Source organism: Lithobates pipiens, unplaced genomic scaffold (assembly GCF_037356315.1).
Source record: "Lithobates pipiens isolate NorthernLeopardFrog02 unplaced genomic scaffold, aLitPip1_a1.2 Scaffold_23, whole genome shotgun sequence".
Lineage (NCBI taxonomy): Eukaryota > Metazoa > Chordata > Amphibia > Anura > Ranidae > Lithobates > Lithobates pipiens.
This window is the reverse complement of record NW_027507785.1, coordinates 248,157,419-248,170,537: the sequence shown is the minus strand read 5'-3', so window position 1 is coordinate 248,170,537 and position 13,119 is coordinate 248,157,419. Positions and strand designations below refer to the sequence as shown.

General features: G+C 39.5%; 1 protein-coding gene across 1 annotated transcript in view; it reads left to right on the top strand.

Annotated features, from left to right (window-relative positions):
• DNM3 (dynamin 3) overlaps positions 1-13,119 on the top strand; it is a 514,556-nt gene that overhangs the window by 14,762 nt on the left and 486,675 nt on the right. The window lies entirely within an intron of this gene.

The following is a 13,119-nucleotide window of genomic DNA, read 5'->3' as shown; positions in this document are numbered from 1 at the left end:
CAGTAAAAAAATAAAATAAAATGCAATATGATGTAAACCATATATGTGAAGCACAATCGTGTCAGTGCATCAAACTAAAGTGTCCCAAATAGCATACAATATAAACATGCCACTAAAGATTAAAAAATCGCAGCACAGAAAAGCATCAATCGGATTAAAGTGCAAAGTGCCAAACGTGAAACGATCCTCTGGTGGTGATCCGTGCCAGTGGTTGTGCTATCACTAGGTAATTACCTCCCTGCTGCGGGATTAGGCAGCGAAACAGACACACAGGGCAATCAGGAAACAGAGGATGATCCAGGTGATGGCTGTGCAATGGAGTCTTGGAGATGACACAAATATATCCAGTTTCCTTGTGTATGGTCACCAGGCTCAAAAGGATAAACCGAGAGATACCGCCATAGTGTAGTATTTTCAAAGACAATTTTATTAAAGATAAAAATATCTACTCACAGGGGGATGGACATATAAAGCACAGCAGACCGCCGAGCAACTAGCCCGGATGTAAACGTCACTTCCGGCTCCTACGCGTTACGTCAACAATAGGACTTCAACTGGGATAGCAAGATGGTGACAGGAAGTGATTTTTAAGAGCTCTGGGCGGAGAACTTCCGCCCATAGTTCATATGGTGTTAATGAGTATCAGGGCTGATGTGTATATGGGCGGACAAATAGGAGCGGGTGGGCGTGTCAAGACAACGTTCGCCTCACCCTATCATGTATCATGCTAAGGGAAACAGGGAAATTGCATAAGGGGACGGACCAATCAGGGTGGGTATACTCCTCACTTGGTCGAGCTCACACCGCAAATGCTGTGTACAGCATGTCAGACACTTGCATAAAGACAAAAAAGGACGAAAAAAGACGGCGGAGCAGGGGGAAAAGACAATATATGTCTGTAAAACTATATGGCCGTCAACCCGAAACAGATACTATTATGTCTGAACCGCAATACTGTAAAAATCATTTATTAGAAAGTAGTTTCACAAAAGCTAGACTAAAATTCAGCTGGGGAATATTATGTAGATGTATAGAACTGGATAAACTGCCGATGGCCATATTGTTGTAGCCTAAATTGCAAAGAGGCAGATAGATAAGCATATCCTTATAATGAGCCAGTAATATGGCACTCGGTGAACTAGTCTCTACAAATACAAATGGAATAATAGGTAAATAAAAAACGGCCATAAAAAATAATCTTAAAATTGATAACCATAAAATATCCTGCACCAAGGATAAAAAATGGAAATAAAATAAACTAAAAATCGAACAGGGCAGACCATAAAGGGGGAGAGAAACAAATGTCAAATGGTATAATAAAACGTTTAAAAATATCTTAAAAAGGTTATAAAAAAACGGTTATGTTTAAAATATCATTAAAATATTTCAAACCACAGTATAAGGGGCAGGACCCAGAAATGACGTATACATTACACAAAATAGCAGATAAAATGTTACGTTGTTCACAATAAAACAAACAATTACCGAAATGTGGAAAAAGCCTAGTATGGTCAGTTCACAATAAATAATAGATACTAAAAAACATCTACCAAAATTAAAAATCGCTAATAAAGCAGTTTAAATCAAATTCAACGTTTAATCCCCTGGGGGTGAAAGTGTCTAAAGAAAAAATCCACTTAGACTCAATTTGACTTAGAGTCCTCACTTTATGTCCCCCTCTCCAATGTTTAGCGTAGGGGACAATACCCCAAAATTTTAAATGTTTGGGGTCTCTGTTATGGTGGATGGCAAAGTGTTTGGAAACGTTATGTTTATCGTATCCCTTCTGGATGTTCTGTATATGCTCCTTGAGTCTGGTCTTTAAAGGTCTTTTAGTGCGGCCCACATATTGTAGGCCGCAACTACACTCAAGGACATAGACAGCTCCTACTGTGTTACAGCAAATAAAATCTTTAATTTTGTGTGTATTGCCAGTGCTAGTGGATTGAAATTGGAAGACTTTATTCGGTGTACTGGCACGTACACACGCAACGCACCTTTTACAGGGGTAGAATCCTTTCCCCGTGAAAAACGTGAAGTTGTTCACGGGGGGGTCGGGTATGCTTTTTACTAGAGTATCTCTAAGACTGGGGGCACGTCTATAGATGAATATAGGTTTAGGTGGTAATACCTCATGGAAATCTTTATCATTCAAAAGAATGTGCCAGTGTCTTTTAATTATTTTTTCAACACTTTTATATTGATTGTTATAGTCGAGAACTAAGGCTCCTTCTTTAAACTTATTATTGACTATTCCGTTCGGCTGTATATCTTTATCCTTAAGGAGGTCTCGACGATCCATTCTTTCTACTTCAACTATTTTTTCTTGGATTAGATTCATACCATATCCTTTCTCGTGAAATCTGTCTCCTATTGAGCTTGCTTGCTCGAGAAAGGTTTCCTTTTTGCTGCAGTTTCTCCGCAGTCGCATAAATTGACCCTTAGGAATATTAAAGAGCCAGTTTTGATGATGGCAACTAGTTAGTGGGAGGTAACTATTTTTATCTACGCTCTTGAAATGTGTTTTAGTATTCAATTTTCCATCTTCTTGTATGATTACCAGATCCAGAAAGACAATCTCCTTGTCATCGGTATTCCATGTTAATGTGATGTTCTTGTCATTCACATTCAATCTCTGTTGGAACTGGTTAAGGCTAGTCCGACATCCTTTCCACAGAATTATGATATCGTCAATATATCGCCTGTACAATATTAATTCTTTGGGAGCGTCTAAAAAAACGGCTTCATCCTCCCACTTAGCCATGAATAATCCAGCAACGCTAGGAGCAAATTTGGCCCCCATTGCCACACCCGTTGTTTGGTGGTAAAAAGAACGGTTAAACCAGAAGTAATTGTTTTTTAAACAAAAATCGAGACACTTGACTAAAAATTTCCTTTGTGAACAAACTAGTTGAGAGTACTCCCTCAAACCCCACTTGACGGCCTCACACGCCTCATGATGAGGTATAATGGTATATAATGAGGTAACGTCGGCTGTTGCGAGGATAAACGGCCCTTCGAATGTAAGCTCTTCCAGAATCTGTAAAATATGTTTGGTATCTCGCAGATAAGCTTTTGTTTTCTGCACTGTCGGCTGTAAGAAATTATCTATATAGGATCCTATCCTTGAAGAGAGTGAATCTATACCGTTTACTATCGGCCTCGGAGGTGGGTTGGTTTTGTCCTTATGGATTTTTGGAAGATAATAAATAATAGGCGTCCTTACTGACTCTGGTATAAGGAATTGAGCTTCTTTTTTGTTTAGGATCGATTTCTTTAAACCTAAATGTACTATCAATTCCAATTCTTTTCTTCCTCTGAAGACCGGATTTTTTGGTAATAATCGATAGGTTTCCTTATCATTTAATAATTTACTCATATTATCGTTATATTGGGTCTTGGACAATATCACAATACCCCCTCCTTTGTCCGCTGGGCGGACCACTATATCTTTGCGCTCCTTTAGGCGCTTAATTCCACATTTCATGTAATTCGGTTCACTTTGTTTTTTAGTATCTAAATTTCTTAAATCTTCCGTAACAATTTTTTTAAAAACGTCAACAAATTTATTATTGTTAATTTGAGGATTAAAAACTGATTTGTTGCGTAAAGTGCTATGTATAATGCCATTGGGCACGGGAATGTGAGTGCTCCTGGGGTTATTCATAAAATATTTCTTCATGTTCAAACCTCTTATGTATTTCTGGATATTTACGTATGTCTGGAATTTGTCTAAATTCTTTTTGGGGGCAAACTTCAGACCTTTATCCAGTACGGCTGTTTCTTCTGTAGTAAGAGGGATGCCACTCAGGTTAAACACTCCCTCTCCTTTTATTCTCTTTTTCGCTTGTTGTCGCGCTCCCGCTCTTCTGCCTCTCTTCTTTTTGGACTTTGTTCTCTTTCTCTCTGTACATCTCTCCCCCTTGGAGGATGATGATCCTGGCCTCTTCCTAAAAAAGCTCTATTTTCATAAGGGTCAGGATAATAGGTCTGGTAATACTGTTCATCCCTTTCATCTTCTCGGTAGTCTCTAAGTGGTGTGTACTGATTATAAATAGGGACTGAATACTGGTCGTATGGGCGTTGGTAATTTTGCGGTGGTCCCCAGTCCTCTCTTTCTCTACGATTATACTCATGATACGGAGCAGGATTCCTTGCATACGGAGGATAATGGGGGCCACGTGGTTGTTCATATGGGGGATGTTGCCGATAATCCCCATGGTTCCCCTTCTTATTATGCGTTTTCTTCCAGTGTGGTTTTTTCCAGCCCTTTTTCGGTGTATGTGAATTTTGTGAGGGCCTTCTATCTGGGTATTGTGGTGTTGCTTGTTTTAGATAATTGTGTCCTCCATTCGGTTTATTTGACCTTGGGGACTCATTCCTTATTTGTCCACTCGTGGAGGGTAATATATGTGACACTGCGGCGTGGTTAGTTAAAGGTGCAGTAGTCTCCATTCGTACAGGTCTCTCAGGTGTTGAATAAGCTGAAATGGGATCTAAACGTCCCAATTGGCTCTGCCATCTGAAGACCTGCTCATTTTTAAAATCACCCATATCTCTAGTATATATTTTTTTTTACTCTTCCTAGTTTGGACTTCCTTATCTTTTTTGATTAGGTCTTTATTTAGCTGTGTAGTCAGCGTAAGAAACTCCGCAGACTCTTTGTGTATCTCCAAATCGCTTTTAATCTGTTCAATATTACGTTCTACTATTTTAATTTTCCTCTGTTTTCTTTTTATTAAAAAATGTAATAGTTCTATTCCCTTTTCATTAAAGAAACTGAACCATTCATCTAATGACTCTTGGTCCATCAGGCCATCATTTGGTGGGACATCCCACCTCAACCGTCTTGGAACTAAACCATCTTTCAGGTATTGTTCAAAGGTGGTGATGTCCCACCATAGGCTCACCCTTTTTTCCATGTTATATCTGAGTTTTTTTATAAGATGTTCTACATTGTTATTCTTATTTTTGCTCTCTATATTAGTGGCATTAAATACCTCCATGTAATAAGAATAACAATGTAGAACATCTTATAAAAAAACTCAGATATAACATGGAAAAAAGGGTGAGCCTATGATGGGACATCACCACCTTTGAACAATACCTGAAAGATGGTTTAGTTCCAAGACGGTTGAGGTGGGATGTCCCACCAAATGATGGCCTGATGGACCAAGAGTCATTAGATGAATGGTTCAGTTTCTTTAATGAAAAGGGAATAGAACTATTACATTTTTTAATAAAAAGAAAACAGAGGAAAATTAAAATAGTAGAACGTAATATTGAACAGATTAAAAGCGATTTGGAGATACACAAAGAGTCTGCGGAGTTTCTTACGCTGACTACACAGCTAAATAAAGACCTAATCAAAAAAGATAAGGAAGTCCAAACTAGGAAGAGTAAAAAATATACTAGAGATATGGGTGATTTTAAAAATGAGCAGGTCTTCAGATGGCAGAGCCAATTGGGACGTTTAGATCCCATTTCAGCTTATTCAACACCTGAGAGACCTGTACGAATGGAGACTACTGCACCTTTAACTAACCACGCCGCAGTGTCACATATATTACCCTCCACGAGTGGACAAATAAGGAATGAGTCCCCAAGGTCAAATAAACCGAATGGAGGACACAATTATCTAAAACAAGCAACACCACAATACCCAGATAGAAGGCCCTCACAAAATTCACATACACCGAAAAAGGGCTGGAAAAAACCACACTGGAAGAAAACGCATAATAAGAAGGGGAACCATGGGGATTATCGGCAACATCCCCCATATGAACAACCACGTGGCCCCCATTATCCTCCGTATGCAAGGAATCCTGCTCCGTATCATGAGTATAATCGTAGAGAAAGAGAGGACTGGGGACCACCGCAAAATTACCAACGCCCATACGACCAGTATTCAGTCCCTATTTATAATCAGTAAGCACCACTTAGAGACTACCGAGAAGATGAAAGGGATGAACAGTTTTACCAGACCTATTATCCTGACCCTTATGAAAATAGAGCTTTTTTAGGAAGAGGCCAGGATCATCATCCTCCAAGGGGGAGAGATGTACAGAGAGAAAGAGAACAAAGTCCAAAAAGAAGAGAGGCAGAAGAGCGGGAGCGCGACAACAAGCGAAAAAGAGAATAAAAGGAGAGGGAGTGTTTAACCTGAGTGGCATCCCTCTTACTACAGAAGAAACAGCCGTACTGGATAAAGGTCTGAAGTTTGCCCCCAAAAAGAATTTAGACAAATTCCAGACATACGTAAATATCCAGAAATACATAAGAGGTTTGAACATGAAGAAATATTTTATGAATAACCCCAGGAGCACTCACATTCCCGTGCCCAATGGCATTATACATAGCACTTTACGCAACAAATCAGTTTTTAATCCTCAAATTAACAATAATATATTTGTTGACGTTTTTAAAAAAATTGTTACGGAAGATTTAAGAAATTTAGATACTAAAAAACAAAGTGAACCGAATTACATGAAATGTGGAATTAAGCGCCTAAAGGAGCGCAAAGATATAGTGGTCCGCCCAGCGGACAAAGGAGGGGGTATTGTGATATTGTCCAAGACCCAATATAACGATAATATGAGTAAATTATTAAATGATAAGGAAACCTATCGATTATTACCAAAAAATCCGGTCTTCAGAGGAAGAAAAGAATTGGAATTGATAGTACATTTAGGTTTAAAGAAATCGATCCTAAACAAAAAAGAAGCTCAATTCCTTATACCAGAGTCAGTAAGGACGCCTATTATTTATTATCTTCCAAAAATCCATAAGGACAAAACCAACCCACCTCCGAGGCCGATAGTAAACGGTATAGATTCACTCTCTTCAAGGATAGGATCCTATATAGATAATTTCTTACAGCCGACAGTGCAGAAAACAAAAGCTTATCTGCGAGATACCAAACATATTTTACAGATTCTGGAAGAGCTTACATTCGAAGGGCCGTTTATCCTCGCAACAGCCGACGTTACCTCATTATATACCATTATACCTCATCATGAGGCGTGTGAGGCCGTCAAGTGGGGTTTGAGGGAGTACTCTCAACTAGTTTGTTCACAAAGGAAATTTTTAGTCAAGTGTCTCGATTTTTGTTTAAAAAACAATTACTTCTGGTTTAACCGTTCTTTTTACCACCAAACAACGGGTGTGGCAATGGGGGCCAAATTTGCTCCTAGCGTTGCTGGATTATTCATGGCTAAGTGGGAGGATGAAGCCGTTTTTTTAGACGCTCCCAAAGAATTAATATTGTACAGGCGATATATTGACGATATCATAATTCTGTGGAAAGGATGTCGGACTAGCCTTAACCAGTTCCAACAGAGATTGAATGTGAATGACAAGAACATCACATTAACATGGAATACCGATGACAAGGAGATTGTCTTTCTGGATCTGGTAATCATACAAGAAGATGGAAAATTGAATACTAAAACACATTTCAAGAGCGTAGATAAAAATAGTTACCTCCCACTAACTAGTTGCCATCATCAAAACTGGCTCTTTAATATTCCTAAGGGTCAATTTATGCGACTGCGGAGAAACTGCAGCAAAAAGGAAACCTTTCTCGAGCAAGCAAGCTCAATAGGAGACAGATTTCACGAGAAAGGATATGGTATGAATCTAATCCAATAAAACATAGTTGAAGTAGAAAGAATGGATCGTCGAGACCTCCTTAAGGATAAAGATATACAGCCGAACGGAATAGTCAATAATAAGTTTAAAGAAGGAGCCTTAGTTCTCGACTATAACAATCAATATAAAAGTGTTGAAAAAATAATTAAAAGACACTGGCACATTCTTTTGAATGATAAAGATTTCCATGAGGTATTACCACCTAAACCTATATTCATCTATAGACGTGCCCCCAGTCTTAGAGATACTCTAGTAAAAAGCATACCCGACCCCCCCGTGAACAACTTCACGTTTTTCACGGGGAAAGGATTCTACCCCTGTAAAAGGTGCGTTGCGTGTGTACGTGCCAGTACACCGAATAAAGTCTTCCAATTTCAATCCACTAGCACTGGCAATACACACAAAATTAAAGATTTTATTTGCTGTAACACAGTAGGAGCTGTCTATGTCCTTGAGTGTAGTTGCGGCCTACAATATGTGGGCCGCACTAAAAGACCTTTAAAGACCAGACTCAAGGAGCATATACAGAACATCCAGAAGGGATACGATAAACATAACGTTTCCAAACACTTTGCCATCCACCATAACAGAGACCCCAAACATTTAACATTTTGGGGTATTGTCCCCTACGCTAAACATTGGAGAGGGGGACATAAAGTGAGGACTCTAAGTCAAATTGAGTCTAAGTGGATTTTTTCTTTAGACACTTTCACCCCCAGGGGATTAAACGTTGAATTTGATTTAAACTGCTTTATTAGCGATTTTTAATTTTGGTAGACGTTTTTTAGTATCTATTATTTATTGTGAACTGACCATACTAGGCTTTTTCCACATTTCGGTAATTGTTTGTTTTATTGTGAACAACGTAACATTTTATCTGCTATTTTGTGTAATGTATACGTCATTTCTGGGTCCTGCCCCTTATACTGTGGTTTGAAATATTTTAATGATATTTTAAACATAACCGTTTTTTTATAACCTTTTTAAGATATTTTTAAACGTTTTATTATACCATTTGACATTTGTTTCTCTCCCCCTTTATGGTCTGCCCTGTTCTATTTTTAGTTTATTTTATTTCCATTTTTTATCCTTGGTGCAGGATATTTTATGGTTATCAATTTTAAGATTATTTTTTATGGCCGTTTTTTATTTACCTATTATTCCATTTGTATTTGTAGAGACTAGTTCACCGAGTGCCATATTACTGGCTCATTATAAGGATATGCTTATCTATCTGCCTCTTTGCAATTTAGGCTACAACAATATGGCCATCGGCAGTTTATCCAGTTCTATACATCTACATAATATTCCCCAGCTGAATTTTAGTCTAGCTTTTGTGAAACTACTTTCTAATAAATGATTTTTACAGTATTGCGGTTCAGACATAATAGTATCTGTTTCGGGTTGACGGCCATATAGTTTTACAGACATATATTGTCTTTTCCCCCTGCTCCGCCGTCTTTTTTCGTCCTTTTTTGTCTTTATGCAAGTGTCTGACATGCTGTACACAGCATTTGCGGTGTGAGCTCGACCAAGTGAGGAGTATACCCACCCTGATTGGTCCGTCCCCTTATGCAATTTCCCTGTTTCCCTTAGCATGATACATGATAGGGTGAGGCGAACGTTGTCTTGACACGCCCACCCGCTCCTATTTGTCCGCCCATATACACATCAGCCCTGATACTCATTAACACCATATGAACTATGGGCGGAAGTTCTCCGCCCAGAGCTCTTAAAAATCACTTCCTGTCACCATCTTGCTATCCCAGTTGAAGTCCTATTGTTGACGTAACGCGTAGGAGCCGGAAGTGACGTTTACATCCGGGCTAGTTGCTCGGCGGTCTGCTGTGCTTTATATGTCCATCCCCCTGTGAGTAGATATTTTTATCTTTAATAAAATTGTCTTTGAAAATACTACACTATGGCGGTATCTCTCGGTTTATCCTTTTGAGCCTGGTGACCATACACAAGGAAACTGGATATATTTGTGTCATCTCCAAGACTCCATTGCACAGCCATCACCTGGATCATCCTCTGTTTCCTGATTGCCCTGTGTGTCTGTTTCGCTGCCTAATCCCGCAGCAGGGAGGTAATTACCTAGTGATAGCACAACCACTGGCACGGATCACCACCAGAGGATCGTTTCACGTTTGGCACTTTGCACTTTAATCCGATTGATGCTTTTCTGTGCTGCGATTTTTTAATCTTTAGTGGCATGTTTATATTGTATGCTATTTGGGACACTTTAGTTTGATGCACTGACACGATTGTGCTTCACATATATGGTTTACATCATATTGCATTTTATTTTATTTTTTTACTGCTGTGATTCACTGATTTGTTTCGAGTATTATATGCACAGGTTTTATGCACTCTTTTTGTACGTAGTAATCTTAATTAGTTCTTGCACATACCCGCAATTTTTAATTGTTTGAGTTGACCCACTTTTTTATTGACCACTTTTGATGTTCCACATATTCTCACATTGATTTACACTTGGCCATTTTATAAGATTGTGTTTATAAGATTGCCTTTTTTCTCTTATTCTGGGGTTTAATAAGCAAGCGCACACACCCCCCTTTTTTAAATTTTTACATATTGAGAGTCCACTCACATAGTGATTGCTGCTGCTTTTTGTTTTTACCTCCCCCCATTTTACATAGAGCGCGGAAGCTTACAAATATACGCATAAAACTGACTACCTTACAATACCCTAAAGATCGGGGTGGCACGGCTGTTCTGCACCCACAGCTGTATTACCTCACGGCCCAATTGCAACACTTCACGGGTTGGGACTTAGCGACAAACAGGGACCCCTCAAGGAGACTATTGCTGGATCAGGCTGAAGCCTACACAGCCTTATCCCATATGGAAATGGGATTCCCTAATGTACCACCTAGCGCCCCAACAGCTCAACTATTGAGGAAACTATGGAGAGAAGTCAGGAGTATACTGGGAGTGACAGGATACATTAACTGTACCCCCATCTGGCGAAATAGACACTACCCAGAATTGGCTAAGGTACCCAAGCATCCGGTTTGGAGGAGAGCAGGAATAAGGTTATGGGTCAGATTTTACAGGGACCTAGGCTAAAGCCGTATCCTCTCCTGTCAGTGGAGTTCCTGCCCCTCGGGGGCCATTATCTCCAATACATCCAACTAAAGCATGCAGTGGAAGTACAGGGCAGGCAGTCCGACCTTTGCTTGGACGATTCTGCGTTTTTGAATTCTATATTTGTTGAACCTGAAAAAAAAGGGGCTATTTCCAGATTTTATACCCATCTACTTTCTTACGTAAAAGCTCCTGACCTTCTGCCATGTAGAGAAAAGTGGGAGAGAGATATTGGCCCTATTGATGTTGAACAGTGGGAACAGATCCTGGAGGTGGGACTGGTGGTGTCTGTGTCTGCAGCTCAGAGGTTGTCTCATTTGTTTATATTGCACCGTGTGTACCGCACACCTGAGCAGCTACATAAGTGGGGAAGGAGAGACACTCCTATTTGTCCAAAATGTCAGGCCCACACAGGTGACCTAATCCATATGCTATGGAGATGCCCTAAATCGGTGAGGTACTGGAATGCTGTTGTGGCCAAAATTAAGAATGTTTTCCAGGTGCAATTGGCAGTAGACCCATTGACATGCCTCTTGGGTAGTCTCGATGAGGGCCTGTATACCCCTTTGGTGTACATCGCGCTCACGAGTCTCCTTTATTTGGCCAGAAAATTGATTGGCCGTCTCTGGCTCTCGGCCAATGTACCTGGGGTTACACAGTGGATCCAGCAGGTTAACAACACCCTTGTGAGGGAAAAAAATACTTATCAACACAGGAAATCGCCCACTAAATTCTACGGCATATGGCAGTGTTGGTTCCCACAACTGGCATTGGATAGATTGCTAATGGGATGAGGTGCAGTAGGCAAATGATAAAGCACTGGGCGGGGTACACCTGATGAAACACACTATGATATGTGCACCTTTCTTAATGATGGGAGTGGCTATGTGACTAGAGAGAGCTATCTTGTATTAGTTTACTTTATGTTTTTTGTTTGGGGTTTGTTTATTTTCTCTGCCCCATTTATTTTATCTTTTTCCTTTTTTTTCCATCTGTTTTGGGACAGGTTTTAGTTTCCTTCAAAACCAGATATGTGTATTATCATGTTCGCTGTCCCCCTGGATAAGGGAACAGCGAGGATGATGGGTCCCTTGCAGGGATTCATAATGTATGCGTGGAGGTCAATGGTTACACATTGTCAAATTTATGTAAACTACTGGAAATGTAACAAATATTACTGGTCATTGACTGAATATCTCTGTAACTACTTCATGTGGTACCTAAAGTTAATATCAATAAAACTTTTGTTGATTAAAAAAAGACGGACCTGCATGTAGCTGATTGTTCTCGGGGCCTCTGATCTTCTCATTTTCTCATGTGCATGATCCGGACTTTGGGAACACTGGTCTTGTAGCCTCCTGTGATGTGTGACATCTAACCCAGGAAGTTTTGGTCAGGGAAGGAGGGCACCTATGGGGGTGCTGAGGAGACATCTTCACCTTAGCCAGAAATGAGTAAATGGGAGTGAGTTCCACCAAACAAAGGGACTGCTTACCCATCCACAAAATACAGCCTGGGTGGAAGAAAGAGGATGATGGCGAGTGTAATTTTGGGGTGAAGATCCGGTTTGAGAATCATTAAAGAGGATCTCCAGTGGACCCCCAAAAAGTTGAACGTTAGCAGCTACAAATCCTGTAACTGCTGACTTTTAATATATGGACACTTACCTGTCCAGGGATCTAGCACTGTCCTTACCCAGCCTGTTTCTTCACCAGTCTTTGGGTTTCCGGCGCAGGCATCTTTACTATGGGAAGTCGGCAGTGAGCCCTACTGTGTCTGTGCGAGCCATGTTATGCTTTGCGACTATTCCCCCAGCTTCTGCTCAGATTGCCTAGGCGAAAACCAAGTTCCCGCTCCCTAAGAACAAAAATTGTGTGTCCAAAGGTGAGGCAGAAAAGTGGAACTTCCCTTTTGGGTGAAGTTTTGCTTTAAAAAGACTAAAGGTGAAGTCAGAGATTGAAAATTAAATTTTCTTCCAGGTCAACCCCCAGGCTAGACCACGCAAAAAAAATGTCATACGGAGAGACAATGTTGATTTTGATGTGTACATGCTTGTATTGTTTTATTGTCTTGTTATATAAAGATTTTAAAAAGATATAAACTGTTGTTATTTACACAATATTAATAGTATTATTAATAATATTTGATGAGACCTTGAAGCCAAATGTTGAAAATTTTGTTACCATGCCGAAGACAATTTTGTTTTGTTTTTTAGCAATGTACATTGAAGGTCAAAACATCAGACAAGGCCAGTTATAAAAAAAAATAAAAAAAAAAAAATAAAAATATATATATATATATATATATATATATATATATATATATATATATATATATATATATATATATATATATATA